The 13,902-nt window shown below is 36.8% G+C and overlaps 1 non-coding gene across 1 annotated transcript; it reads right to left on the reverse strand.

Moving 5' to 3' along the window:
- Positions 1-8,824: 8,824 nt before the first annotated feature.
- Positions 8,825-8,931, reverse strand: LOC132301943 (small nucleolar RNA R71). Its single transcript, XR_009480686.1, has one exon. It is a non-coding gene; the product is annotated as a small nucleolar RNA R71 (small nucleolar RNA).
- Between the last annotated feature and the right edge of the window lie 4,971 nt (positions 8,932-13,902).

A 13,902-nucleotide genomic window follows, 5' to 3' on the forward strand; every position in this document is an offset into this window, starting at 1 on the left:
GAACACGGATTGATCAGGTCCGCACACAAAACCGAGGGATATCAAAACTATTAAGGCGATAACGAACACATAATACAAATAGATAAATAAAGAATAAATAAAATTTGAAAGGAAAACAAAAATATTGATTAAATAATTAAATCCTCAATTAATAAAATCCTTTAATTAATAAACTTCTCTGATACCAATAATCCTCCAAAATACAAGTTGGGAATTCTTACTATGTGGACCCTTAATAATATCCCAACTGAAATAATAGACAAATACTAAATATGATATTCTGAAAAATGTCCTACATCAATGATCAGGAAGAGTGAAGATAAACAATCTCTAATCTACACGAACAACTCTGAGATTGGTACTGACGATCGAGGACCTGAAAAATAAATAGTGGGTCAAACCCACAAACGAGTTTCCTATACTACGACCCAATCAGAGAACCGATAATCAATACATCCCTAGCCAAACTCATGTTATATCTATATAGTCAATATATACGTATATATACACTAGGACTTTCACTAGTAATAGAACAATTTCAACCGTGTAGTAGGCATCATGCAAAGCGCACACAAGGTGGTCATGAATACCATCATCTACCAGGGCACACACATCTCCTATTCCAGCTACCCATCCAAATCTGGTAATATATGCCCCATACCTAACCATAAATCTTAAGACCTCAAGCTTGTATCATGGCTCACACACACACACACACACACACACACACATATATATATATATATATATATATATATATATATATACAATATCAATAAATAAATGCCATATCTAACAACGGCACAAGTAGAGTGTCATGACTTATTAGTTAGCTCACCTGTATATATATATATCAATACCATATCTAACAATAATATAAAGTATCAAGGAGTTTGGCTTATTAACCATCTCAATGATCACATCACATACAAGAATAAATCTCATCATATCAACAACACAATAATTATAGTCCATTATAATTCCAATGAAGAACAATATACAGGTATGATAGAAGAATTATTAATATCATAATAATCTTTTATTCATAACTAATCATGTTACCACAAATAATTACAGCCATGTATCATGCTAGTAATTCATAATTAGTAAATCAACAACAATGATTAAAATAATATAACTGACAATCATATTTAATTACAAAAATTAAATATCAAGAAAGATTAAGTCATATTTATTTAATTGATTGAATCATTCATAAGTAAATCAACAACAAATATTAAAATAATATCATTAACAATTATATTTAATTACATAAATTAAATAATAAGAAGGATTAAATCATATTTATTTAATTAATTTAATCATTTCCATCTAATATAAAAATATGAAGATCTACCACCAAAATATATATTTTAGACCTATATTATTGTTCCCAATACTCATAAACATGTTCAAGATTGATTATACTTAAACACAGTCATTTAAATTTTTTTTAACAAACACAATCCTTAGAGCTCGAGCACAAACCCCAATGCTCGAGTACTGAGCGTCGGATAGCTTTGTGCTCGAGCACAAGGTCACTGGGCAGAATTCGCAGATCCAATTTTTGACCTGTAACTCCTCGATTTGGATCTTAAAACCTACTTTTTAAGTCCCATATGATCATCAATGATTTATACAGAATATACAACAGATTCAACAATTTAATACAGGATTTATGCATCAAATCAAAGAATTCATCAAGTTGAAAAATAAACAAATAAGAATATGAAATCCTTTAGTTTAATTCATGCATAGCAATTAATTTATCCATTTAAATTTTTTGATTTAATTCCAAAAGCCTAGCATGTGATGGAGAGATCATAAATTCAAAGGGGAAGAGATAAAAAAAGAACTTGCCTTATGATTTTCGAATTGAAAATCAACTATATGGATTATTCGGTCTTCTTCTCTAATTCTGCAACCTCTAAGCTATTCCGGTCACCTTAATTCTTCTTCCCCTCTCTCTCTCTCTAGATTTATGCCTCTTTTGTAACTCACGTATAATGTAAATCAACTATATGAATTCTCCGGTCTTTTTCTCTAACAAACACGGTCCCCAAAGAATAGCTAAGTCGATCGCAGAACCTAGAGCCTTGATCTGACTCCTAACTTTGGCATCACAGGACTTAGAGCCTCATTTGTGCCAAGGCACAACCAAGTAGATCGCGGACCCTAAGCCTTAATTTGACTGACATCAAACGCCCAGCACCTCGAATGTCCCACTGCCATGAATTATCAATCAACGGACCCAGTGCCTCGATCTGACTTAGACATCGAGCTCCTAGAGCCTCTATGCCAATGTCATGAATTGTCAATTGACGAACCTAGAGCCTCGATCTGATTTGGACATTGAGCGCCCAGAGCCTCAATGCCAATGCCATGAATTGTTAATTGACTAACTCGAAGCCTCGGCCTGACTTGGACATCGAGCGCCCAGAGCCTATATCCCAAAGCCATGAATTGCCAATCGATGGACCCAAAGCCTCGATTTGATTGACTTGGACATCGAGCTTCCAAAGCCTCTGTCCCAACATTATGCATAGTTAATTGACGGACCTAGAACCTCAACGGGCCACTCCCTCAGGTCATCACCCTGGCATCCATACCAGGTCGATCATCCAAAACCTCAATGGGCCACGCCTTCGAGTCATCTAAACTGACATCTAAATTAGGTCACCAAAACTGGACATTGACCGACACAAAGTCTTAAATGTACCAGCAGTTGATCGATGGACCTAGCATCTCGATTCGACTACCCCAAATTGGATAAACATCTTTTTATACTTAACTAACCTTCTACTTTCTATGAAGCTCACCCGTGCAGGGGCACTGTGATACCCCTCGGATCCAAGACACGGGTTGATCAGGCCCAAGCCTAAACCCGAGCAAATATCAAACAATTAATATTTAAAACGAATACGGAATACAAAAATGAAATAAGAAATAAATAATTAAGAGCTGAAAGAAATCTAAGTTTAAAAATCCTTGAATAAATAAAATTAAAATCCAGAAATCCAATCCTCCATAAAACCTCCAATAATTAACAACTCGGGAATCGATCTCTAGTGGACCCCTAATTAAAACCAAACTGAAATGAAAGTAAACTGAAAGAACATCCAAAGTTCAACCACAGAGAGAAGTCTTATGTTGTCGGAAGAGTGACTGATAGTCTCTGCTCAGCACGATCAATCCTAAGACTGGAACTGTTGAATATATACCAGAAAAATAGAAGTGGGTCAGGCCCACGAACAAGTTCCATCCTATTACAATCCAACAGAGACTCGATACGCATGTACATCCTAACCAACTCAACAATAACTATGTAGTCCGTACATATATATATATATATATATATATATATATCCACACAATGGGACTCTCACTGGAATATGATGAGGGTCTAAACCTCAGTAGAAGGCAACATACAAAATGCACCTGAGTGGGCATGACTACCTAAGCCTAATAGGGTATATCTCAACCAACATAGCCAGCTACGCATCCTACTGCATATTCGCTCCCTAACCGTCGACTCTGAGACTCAAGCTCATATCGCGGTACCATAAAAATATATTTAAAATCCTATCATATCCATCCATAAGAAATCCAGTAAGCCGTTCAGCTTGTTCAGTTGCTTTGACTTACATATCCATATCAAGTAGTCCAGTTAGTCATTCAACTTTGTTTCAGCTGATCTGACTTAAATATAAATAGGATTTATTTTATAATCTATTCCCTTATTCCGTATAGGTAGGATTTAGTATTTTGAAACTAATCCGTCCCTAGTATGCCACCGTCCCATACTGGTGTATACAATCCATCCATCCAGTAGTTGATAATACATATAATGAAAGTAAATATCAACTAATCCATACATCCAACAATTGATAATTAAAATATTAAATATAAACATTAATTGTTCCATACTAAGCATGATAAAATTCTGTAATTTGACAGGCTTATTTGATACAACTCCGCACAGTCCAACAATTGATAATACAGATCCTACACGTAAACATCAATTAATTCCAAATAAGCATAATAGAATATATAAATTCACATACTTATTTATAACACTGGAACATGATTTAAACTATAAAATCATTTTCAAAAAATTGCTAAAATAATGATGAACAATTTTAATCCTCCACATCTAAAACAATACACCAATTTGTGTAAGAATTTTATACTGTTCAAACTATAATACAAGGTGATTAATTATGCATTAGCAAGGCTTTTGAGAGCTTTAAATAAGCTCAGGACACCTCTGAGAACCTCCAGTATAGCTTCTAATTAAACTGGAACATCAAAATCCAAGTACAGGAGTAAAATCCATTGCTGAAATTAAAAACAAATTGAAAATTCACAAAGGAGCAAGCTCCAAAAGGATGTAGAACAGGCTCCAATTTAAGGTAGAGGAGGCTCCAATTTAAGGTAGAGCAGGCTCCACTCCCCTTGGAGCCGCCTCTACATCATGTGGAGCCGGCTTCATTTCAATAGAGCCGCCCCATTGAAGGGTGGAGCCGCCTCCACTCTTCCTAGCCTCTATCTTCCCCGACGCCGACTATTTTCTGACTTTCTGATTGTCTTTGCTAAGGTTCCTAAGCCTCTATTCTAGGTTCCAGACAGTCCCAACAATTTATTAAATTCATTATGCATCAATTAACATCAATTAAAACATGAATTATGCAAAGAAATTTACAAACAAGCAAACACTAATTCATGTAAAGGCATACTATTGTATTTGAAATTAACATGCGAACTAGATTAATCTTTAATGTCTATTGACTCCTGGAGTTATGTTAGGCATATATAGAACATGAGTCAAAGGGAGAGAGTTAGGAATAGAACTTGCCTGCGAGATTTTGAATTAAAATCTCTACGCCGTTTTCCTAGATTTTCCGGCGATCCTTCACTGTTCTAATTCCTCTGTTTCTCCTTGGTTTCACACACGTACAACACCCCTTCATCATTCCTTGGTTCAGCTTTAGTCCCAGCAAAACCCTAGTTTTCCTCTCTCTGTTTCTCTCAAGTCTCTCTCTGTTTTCTCGCTACATCCAGAACGTGTATAGGGTTCTAAAACCCTTGAAGATTAATACAGATATATTTATAGGCCAATCCTTTAATCCTAATTCTAATCATATTCAGAGATGGAAAACTGAAAAACAAATAAAGCTAGAACAATAAAGCTTTAATAAAAATGTCAACTTTTTGTCTCGATGATCGGTACTAGATTTGTGTGCTAGTTTGAGGGTAGGGATGTGATCATATCTTTAGTTGGCTAAGATAGTAACACATTTAATGCCGGTCCACTCAAAAAGGATTCTAGAGTTGTTTTGATTTGCATGATCGTTTTCTTGTTGTGTGAAGGACCATACTTGCTTGCTTGATGTTGAGATTTTAGGAGATTGCTTAGAAATGTTTGAAACATTGCATACTTGAGGTAGTTTTATCCCAATACTTGTTTGCAATATTGGTGCCTCTTTTGAAAGAATGAGCTTAATGTTTGTGGGTATCATTTCTGGAAACTCTCACGAGACTTCACTCGTCCGCTAGGGGTAACCTAGGGGTTTAAAAGGCTTGTTACATATGCTAAGTGCAATCGTGTTCCCTACAAAAGTGGCGTTATCCATTTATTGCTTTCTAGTTCATAGTTGTATAGTTGTTCATTTCATTCCTTTACTTTCTAGTTCATTGCTAGGGACTAGCAATATTTAAGTTTGGGGGTGTGATGAGCGCTGAAAAGTGCGTATTTAAACCCCTTAATCTTAGGCATTCTAGTACATTTATCTATCTTACTTTACCATCTTAGATTGATTTCGTATTATTTCCATTTTCAGGCACTTATCCCGAAAATAAGCTAACTCAGTCAAATAAGAGCAGAAATGAAGCAATTCTGGGGTGAATCAAAGAAAGGAGCCAAGTGGAAGTAAAAGGAAGAAAAAGGTGGAAATCAACATCTTCGATCGATCTCAGATCAAGGTTCGATCGATCCAACATGATCTATCTCAGCACTTCAAGATGGATCAGAGCTATGATGACATTTTCAGAGATCTCAAAAGTTCGATCGATCCAACATCATTCTTCGATCGATCGAACTACCCTGTCCTTATCCAAATGATTGATCTAATCCAGTTGTACCACCTTACCAAAAATATCTTCGAAATATTTCAGATTTGTTTGTATCCAAAAAGCACAGCTATTGAGGATCGATCTAACTTCAGTTCGATAGATCTCAGCCATGTTCGATCGATCCAAGTCCAAGGTTTGATCGATCGAACTTCCTCCAGTGCGAAAAAGTTAAATTTCCAGCTCACAAAAAGTTGTCCTCTATCCAATCATTGGGGAATATTTGCTGTACGACCCTAGCTTATTTTGGGTGTCATTTGACCTACCTATATAAGGATAAGGATTACTTTTTACATCATATCACATCATATCATATCATACCTTGTAGAACTATTGGAGAGGAAGCTTAGAAGAGGAGGAGGCTAGAGACACCATTGGAGACTCATCATCAACCAAGAAGCAAATCTCTACCATGGAGTTAACCCTTGAGGGTTGGAGAAGCACTACCATAAGTGGCTAGACATCCTCTTGGGGCTAGAGTTAGCCCCAAGCATGCTTTCTACATCTTGATTTTGTGTATTATTGAGGGATTAGTGTTGTAATACATGTTTTGACACTTATATATATATAGATCTTGTTTATTCAATGATTTATGTGGTTTAATGCTTTCAATTGATCATTTCATTCTATCCGTATGTCTATGTTTGCTAGAATAGATGTTCATGTCTTTGTCTCTATTTTTTGTGTTATTGATGCATGTCTATGTGTATTAATGCCATAGATCTAGAGATTGTCAAAACATTGTGCTTAATGGAATGCTCTTGTAATTTTCTTGATGGTTCATTCTCATTTCTTGATAGATTGATAGCTTAATTGTAGTATAGTGGTAACATAGTTGTTAGATGGGAAGACAATCCATACTTGTTGTTTGATGTTCCATACTTTTGAATGCAAGTAGCATATGTCTCTAACCTTGTGGTGTATTTGGCTTGTGACCTTAATGAAATGATTAATGACTTGCTAGATATATTGTGCTTTTCACATGCTATTTAAACAATATATACTTAATTGCTAGATATATTGTGCTTTTCACATGTTGCTTAGACAATATATACTTAATTGGTCACCCTTGCTAATTGAATCAACCAAATACACACACACACACATCAATATTGCAACACACATTTCCCTCATTAGTCACTTATTAAGGGTGTAGAAAAGTATTGTTTAGTGGCAACCTCTAGACCCCAAGATCTTTCTCTCTCTTACTTACTCTTTATTACATTCAATTATTTAGTTTAATTTGCTCTCTAGTTTAATCAACCAACCAACTATTTGTTTGATCACTCGACCTACTAACCCTAATAGTGATTCCATAACCAAATTCGACTCCAATCCCTTGGGATGATCCCTACTTGCCCTAATTATATTTTTAGTGAAGGTAGTAGTGGCTTTTATAAATGTAAAACTTGGCCCTCGCCTTAATGCACACTCTTAAGCTTGTGGTGTAGCGACTCGCCATCGTTTTTGGCGCCGTTGCCGGGGATTAGGCAACGTCGTATTTATGGAATTCATTAGGAATTTGTACTCTTTTGATCGTGTCTTTACTTTGTTTTTATTTTTCTTTTGATTATTTATTGTGTTTGTTCATCTTTGACAAGAAGCATTGAGCTAGGAGGCAAGCAAATGAGCCACCAAGCAAATGAGCTAAGCAAGCAAGGAAAAATGCTAAATTTTTTTTAAAAAAATTACTAAGCTAAGCTTTAAATTTGGAGTTGAAGTGCTAAAGGACCTTTGTGAGACTTTCTTTACTCAATCCCTTAGTTAAATCGTCGGCCTGCGTGGAGGCTTGTTTTTAATTTCTTAGATAAATAGTGAGCCCGCGTAGAGGCATTCTTAATTGTTCTTTGCATCATTGTTGTTAAAACATAGGAGTATGGGTTAAGTGTTTGTGGATGAAGTTTTATTGAATTGTTGTGAAGTCGAAGTGTTTGTTCATTCATTGTGTTTATCTGTTTTTACATTGTGCATGCATGGTCGTAGATCACTAAGACTAACTCTTGTCCCTCTTGATTTGCATCTTGAATCCGTAGTTAGAAATCCTAGGGGAAAAGGAAGTTCTAGTTCTACCCAATTCATTACATCAATGGAAGGCCATAATGAAGAGCATGTGGAGGACCTTGGTCACATAGACCAACAAGGTATCCTCCATCCAAATGTGCATCATGAGAACATTCAAGCACCATTAAACATACCTAGGCCATTCATTCACCAACCACAAAAACAAGGCCAAGTTCCATTTGGAATGCCAAGGCCAATGCATGCTCCACAACCTCCCATCATTCAAGGAAATCAAAATCAAGGTGCCCATGTTGCACCTCAAATTGCTAATCCTCCCCTTGCTTTAAGAGATCACTATATGCCTAATGAATACAATGCACCCACATGCATTTAATTGCCACCATTTAGAGTACATCACTATGAAATTAAGCCACAAACCATTCAAATGCTTCCTAACTATCATGGACTTCCAAGTGAAAAACCTTACAAGCATTTGGATGAGTTTCTAGAAGTATGTTCCACCGTAAAATATACGGACATGCCGGAAGAGGTCTTAAGACTCAAAATTTTTCCATTAACCTTAAAAGACAAGGCAAAGTATTGGTTTAACAATCTTAGGCCTTTTTCAATCACTTCTTGGGCAGAAATGCAACAAGAGTTCTTGAAGAAGTATTATCCGGTTTCTAAGACCAATGCCATGAGAACATTAATTCCGGAATTTTCACATGGGGATGGAGAAACATTTCATGAGCCATGGGAACGCTTTAATGAATTGCTTAGCAAGTGTCCACATCATGACATGCCCAAATGGTAATTAGTTCAATATTTCTTTGAGAGCTTATCGGACAATTACAAAGGCATGGTTGATGCTTCCATAGATGGCTCATACATTGATAGGCATGAGGATGACGTGTGGCGTCTTTATGAGAGCATGAGTGAAAATTCTTTGCATAGAACATTATCATCTAAGAATGGTAGAAATTCATAAGGTAGGAAGAGTGTTAGCTTACATCAAGTCGACCATTCAAATGAAATAGCTGCCGAAATGAAGTCTTTATCTCAAAGGTTTGATCAATTTTTGATTAACTAAAACTCGGCGAACCAAGTATCTTCCTTCCCTAACCATTCTCATCGTACATCAAATGAAACATGCATGACTTGTTCTAGTGTTCTTCATTCTACTTCTCATTGTCCTCACGGACAAGTGCAAAATGAACCTAATGAATAAGTCAATGCAGCTTTTGTGAACCAAGGGAACAATCCTTATGGTACTCATTATAATCCAAGTTGGAGAAATCATCCGAATTTCTCTTAGAAAAACCAAGGAGAGGGCTCAAACCCTTCCCAAGGCAGTTTTCAAGGGAAGTACATTCCACCTCCACTTCAAAACCAAGGATCCCAAGGTTATAGACCTTATCAATCACAAGGGAATCAATTTGCTAACTCTCATTTTCCCAACCAATCTTATTCCCAAGGAAATGCTAGAAGTCCTGCATTTGAAGAAAAAGTTTTGAATGCTTTGGGCACTTTAGAGGCTAACACTCAATTTCTTCATTCCCACTCTCAATCTATTGCGAAACTAAAAACCCAAGTAGGGCAAATAACAAGCACTCTTAATGCAAGATAGAAGGGAAAAATGCCTATGAATGCCCCACCTAAGCAACAATGTGTTGTGGAAACCCATTCCTCATCGGAAGGCCACACCATTAAACATGTTAATGCGGTGACTACCTTGCGGAGTGGTAGGATTGTGGACAATCAAGTTGAAATGTCCAATGAAGAGAGTGAACCGGTGCAACCTCAAGTTGTCACTCGTCCCGTTTCACATCCCATTCCTCCTTCATTGCATATACATGATCTTGTGAATGAGAAAGTTTCAAAATGTGATTTGAAGAATGATTTTGAAAATGATTTGAAGAAAAATTAGCTGAAAAATGAATTTGAAAAGGTTTTGTTGAAAAGTGATTTGAAACAAAGTGATTTGAAAAATTCTTATGTTGAAGAGTTTTCAAAAGAAAATGCTGAAAAAGTGTTTAAGCCAAAAACTCCATTTCCGGATGCCTTAAAAGGATCCATTTCAAAATAAAAGCAAAAGGCAAAAACCAATGAAATCATGGAAATATTTTGGTAAGTGAAAGTCAATCTTCTGCTTTTGGATGCAATCAAGCAAATTCCGGCTTATGCCAAATTCTTGAAAGACTTGTGCACCCAAAAGCGGAAGAACAAGAGCCAAACACCAAGAAAAGTGGTTTTGACCGAGCAAGTAAGCACAATTTTGCAGCATAACACTTTACCAAAGTTTAAGAACCCCGATTCACCTACTACTTCATGTATCATTGGTGATCATATAATTAATCGAGTGCTTCTTGACTTAGGAGCAAGTGTTAACCTTCTTTCATACTCGGTTTATATTAAATTAGGCCTAGGTGAATTGAAACCGACGTCGGTAGTTTTACAACTTGCCGACCGATCCATTAAGAAGCCTAAGGGTATAATCGAGGATGTATTGATTAAAATTGATAAATTTTTCTTCCCCGTTGATTTCGTTGTCATTGACACGGAACTGGTCCCCAATCCTAAAAACCAAATTCCCGTTATCCTTGGCCGTTCTTTCTTGGCAACCGCTAATGCCAACATCAATTGTAGGACGGGAAAAATGAAGATCTCATTTGGCCACATGAAGGTGAAGTTGAATATCTTCAACCCCACACCCAATTCATTTGACAAATATGAAGGAAAGGTTAATATTGTAGATAAATGTCATGATCTTCAATGTCAAGGAAGTGAGCTTTTGTTTAAGACCAAAACTTCAAAGGGATCATCTTTAACCTTGCATTCTCAAAGTCTTGCTTCAAATTCTTGCCTTGAAAGGGCATGGAAGCCCAAAGATTGTGATTGCATTGACAAGGGATCAAAAGTTTCTTTTGAGCTTAATCTAACAAGTTCTTCAAAGAACCATTTGTTGGGTGGAGTTCAAAGCATCTATCACCCCAACAAGGAGGGGATGCATTATAAGATCTTTGATCCGGGCTAAAAGAGCCCAATCTCTTGCTAGAGATGTTAAAGACTAGCACGACATTTCGTAGGGTGTCAAAACCTTATTCATCCCTCATTTTTATCTTAAATTTCATTTCTTGCGAATTCTAGATACTTATTTTTGGTTCATATGCATTGCTAGGAACTGTGATTAGGATTGCATGCACTTTTATGTTGTGATTGAGCATTCTGCATAAGTTCGATCGATCTCAAACGAGAGTTCGATCGATTGAATTTCCACCTGCATCCAACACTTAGAAAAATTTTCGACCTGCATCCACCTACATCCAAATCACCTCTCTGTCCCATCGTTCGAACTTATTCTCAGATTGATCAGAAGACCTTAAATCTATCCAACTTCAAAGTTCGATTGATCTCATGCTCCAATACTTAGAAAAAAATTTGAGCGTGCATCAACCTGCATATTTCAGTTTTATGTCTCATCGATCGAAAACATTTCAAGATTGATCTAAAGTTCTTCGATCGATCCAACTTCAAAGTTCGAACGATCTGCAAGTTCCAACACGTAGCCAAATTTTTGAACCAAAAACCTACATATTTTTGCTCTCTGTCTGATCGATCGAACATTTTGTTTAGATCGATCTTTGTTCTTCAATTCTCTATTTTGACTTTTGTTTGACTTTATTTGACTTTTTAATTTTCAAAAATCCAAAAATATTTATTTTATTCTATTTTATTTTCCAAAAAAATACAAAAAGATTTTCTTTTATTTACTTAATTTTTCAAAAAAAAAAAGAAGAGAAAGATTTTTACTTTACTTATTTCAAAAATTCAAAAAGATTTTATTTTCTTTATTTTATTTTTATTCTTATTTTTCAAAAATCCAAAAATATTTTCTATTTTTCAATTTTAATTTTTAATTTTTAATTTTAGTTTTTAATTTTTCAAAAATTTCAAAAATTCAAAAACCACTTTAAAGAGAAATCATCACAGTTCGATCGATCTGAAATCTCAATTCGATCGATCGAACTGATCGGGAAAAGTTTTTAAAAATAGACCTTGAGGGTCTCAAGATCGATTCATTAGATCGATCCAACCCTCCAAACCCTTGTCCTTCATTCCCGTCACCACTGTGCACCTATCTTCATCATCTTCTCCGGCGAATCTCTAGCGAGATCCAAACGTTAATTCTCTCTCTCTCCTCTCGGATTTTCATCTCCATCTTCTTCTCATCTTCTCTCGCGACTTGAGGTAAGATCCGAGCCACATCTTGTGATTTCAAGCTTCAACTTGTTCAATACATGTTGCTTACTGTTAGATCTAAGATGTATTGTTGACGATTTCCTCCATTGATGAAACTTGAAGCATGTTATGTATATATGTATATAGATTTGTATATATGTATATATATTTTGAGTTTTGATTCGATTTGTAGGAGTATGGACTTTGTAAAGTGACTAGGATTGAGGAATTGTTGTGTTGATGGGCCCACGACACTGTTCGTGTGGCCCCCGTGCTTCCAAAGTCACAGATCTGTGACCTTTCAGTTTTCGTCTTCGCATAGTTCGATCGATCGAACTTCTATCTCAGATCGATCTTGAGAGATCGATCGAACTCAGTTTTTCTGTTTCTCAGATCGATCGAAGTTTTGAGATCGATCTCACATTTTTTTGTGATCGATCGAAATTCACAGATCTCATACACACACTTCATTCATCATGTATTATGTTCTTGTTATCTCATATATGCCTAATGCCTGTGATATTCCACATTGGGTGCATTTCATACTTATATTGTTTAGCATGCTTCATATCCTGTCACTTGCATAGATTTATGTCATCTATCTGTTTTGTCTTATTTGACATGCATATTTCTATTTTGTGCTTTCAATTCTTTATTCTAGCACTGACTCCCCTTGCAAGTTTTTAAATTACTTTTCAGGCTATGACTAAGCACAAGACTGTTGCCAAGAGGCAACACGGGCCTCAGAGACATATCAGACCTAGGTTAGAGGAGCCAGCAGAGCCCTCTCATGCACAGGAAGAGCCATTAGAGCCTACTCCACCTCAGTCACGTTCTCATGAGGCTAAGGCTGATCATATTCCATCTCCTTCTGAGGCTCAGCCTGCGTTTACACCGTCTCCATCTCCATCACACGCTGAGGCTGAGGCTGAGCATTCACCATTACTATCTCCACCACACCAGCCAGCTCAGCCAGCTCGAGAGCGTGATAGGCCCGCGCCTAGATATGCACATATGACAGTGGATCATGAGTTAGTGTTCGACACAGATTTTTTCTCCAGATCGGTGTTGACTCGATCAGCTTATCATGATATTATCCAGAGGGGCCTTGCAGCTATTCTTTCCCCAGTTACTGAGCCAGTCTACCTGCGGCTAGTACAGATGTTCTTCTAGAACCTCCGACCGTCCCTGCGTACCACGGCAGAGCTGGTCACCACTATAGATTGCCATCAGATTACTATTACTGTGGACACACTAGCCAGATCATGCCATTGTCCACACCGATGCCCTCCGGAGCTACAGGAGCTTTATCCTAGGCTATACAAGCCTTCTTATGCCGACATGGCAGTTTTCTTGACAGGTCACCATGCCGATGGCGAGACTTTCGCCACCCGCACTTTTCTTCCAGATAACATATGGTTCTTTGATTCCGTTCTCTTTCGGAACATATATATGGCCGGGCACAAGATTCAGTGGCGAGGAGACTATCTGACAGCCCTCTACGCATTTTATACAGACCACTGGGTATTTATC

This window comes from Cornus florida, unplaced genomic scaffold (genome assembly GCF_030987335.1).
Source record: "Cornus florida cultivar Cherokee Brave unplaced genomic scaffold, ASM3098733v1 CherokeeBrave_3.0.0_Hap2_Chr03, whole genome shotgun sequence".
Classification (NCBI taxonomy): Eukaryota; Viridiplantae; Streptophyta; class Magnoliopsida; order Cornales; family Cornaceae; genus Cornus; species Cornus florida.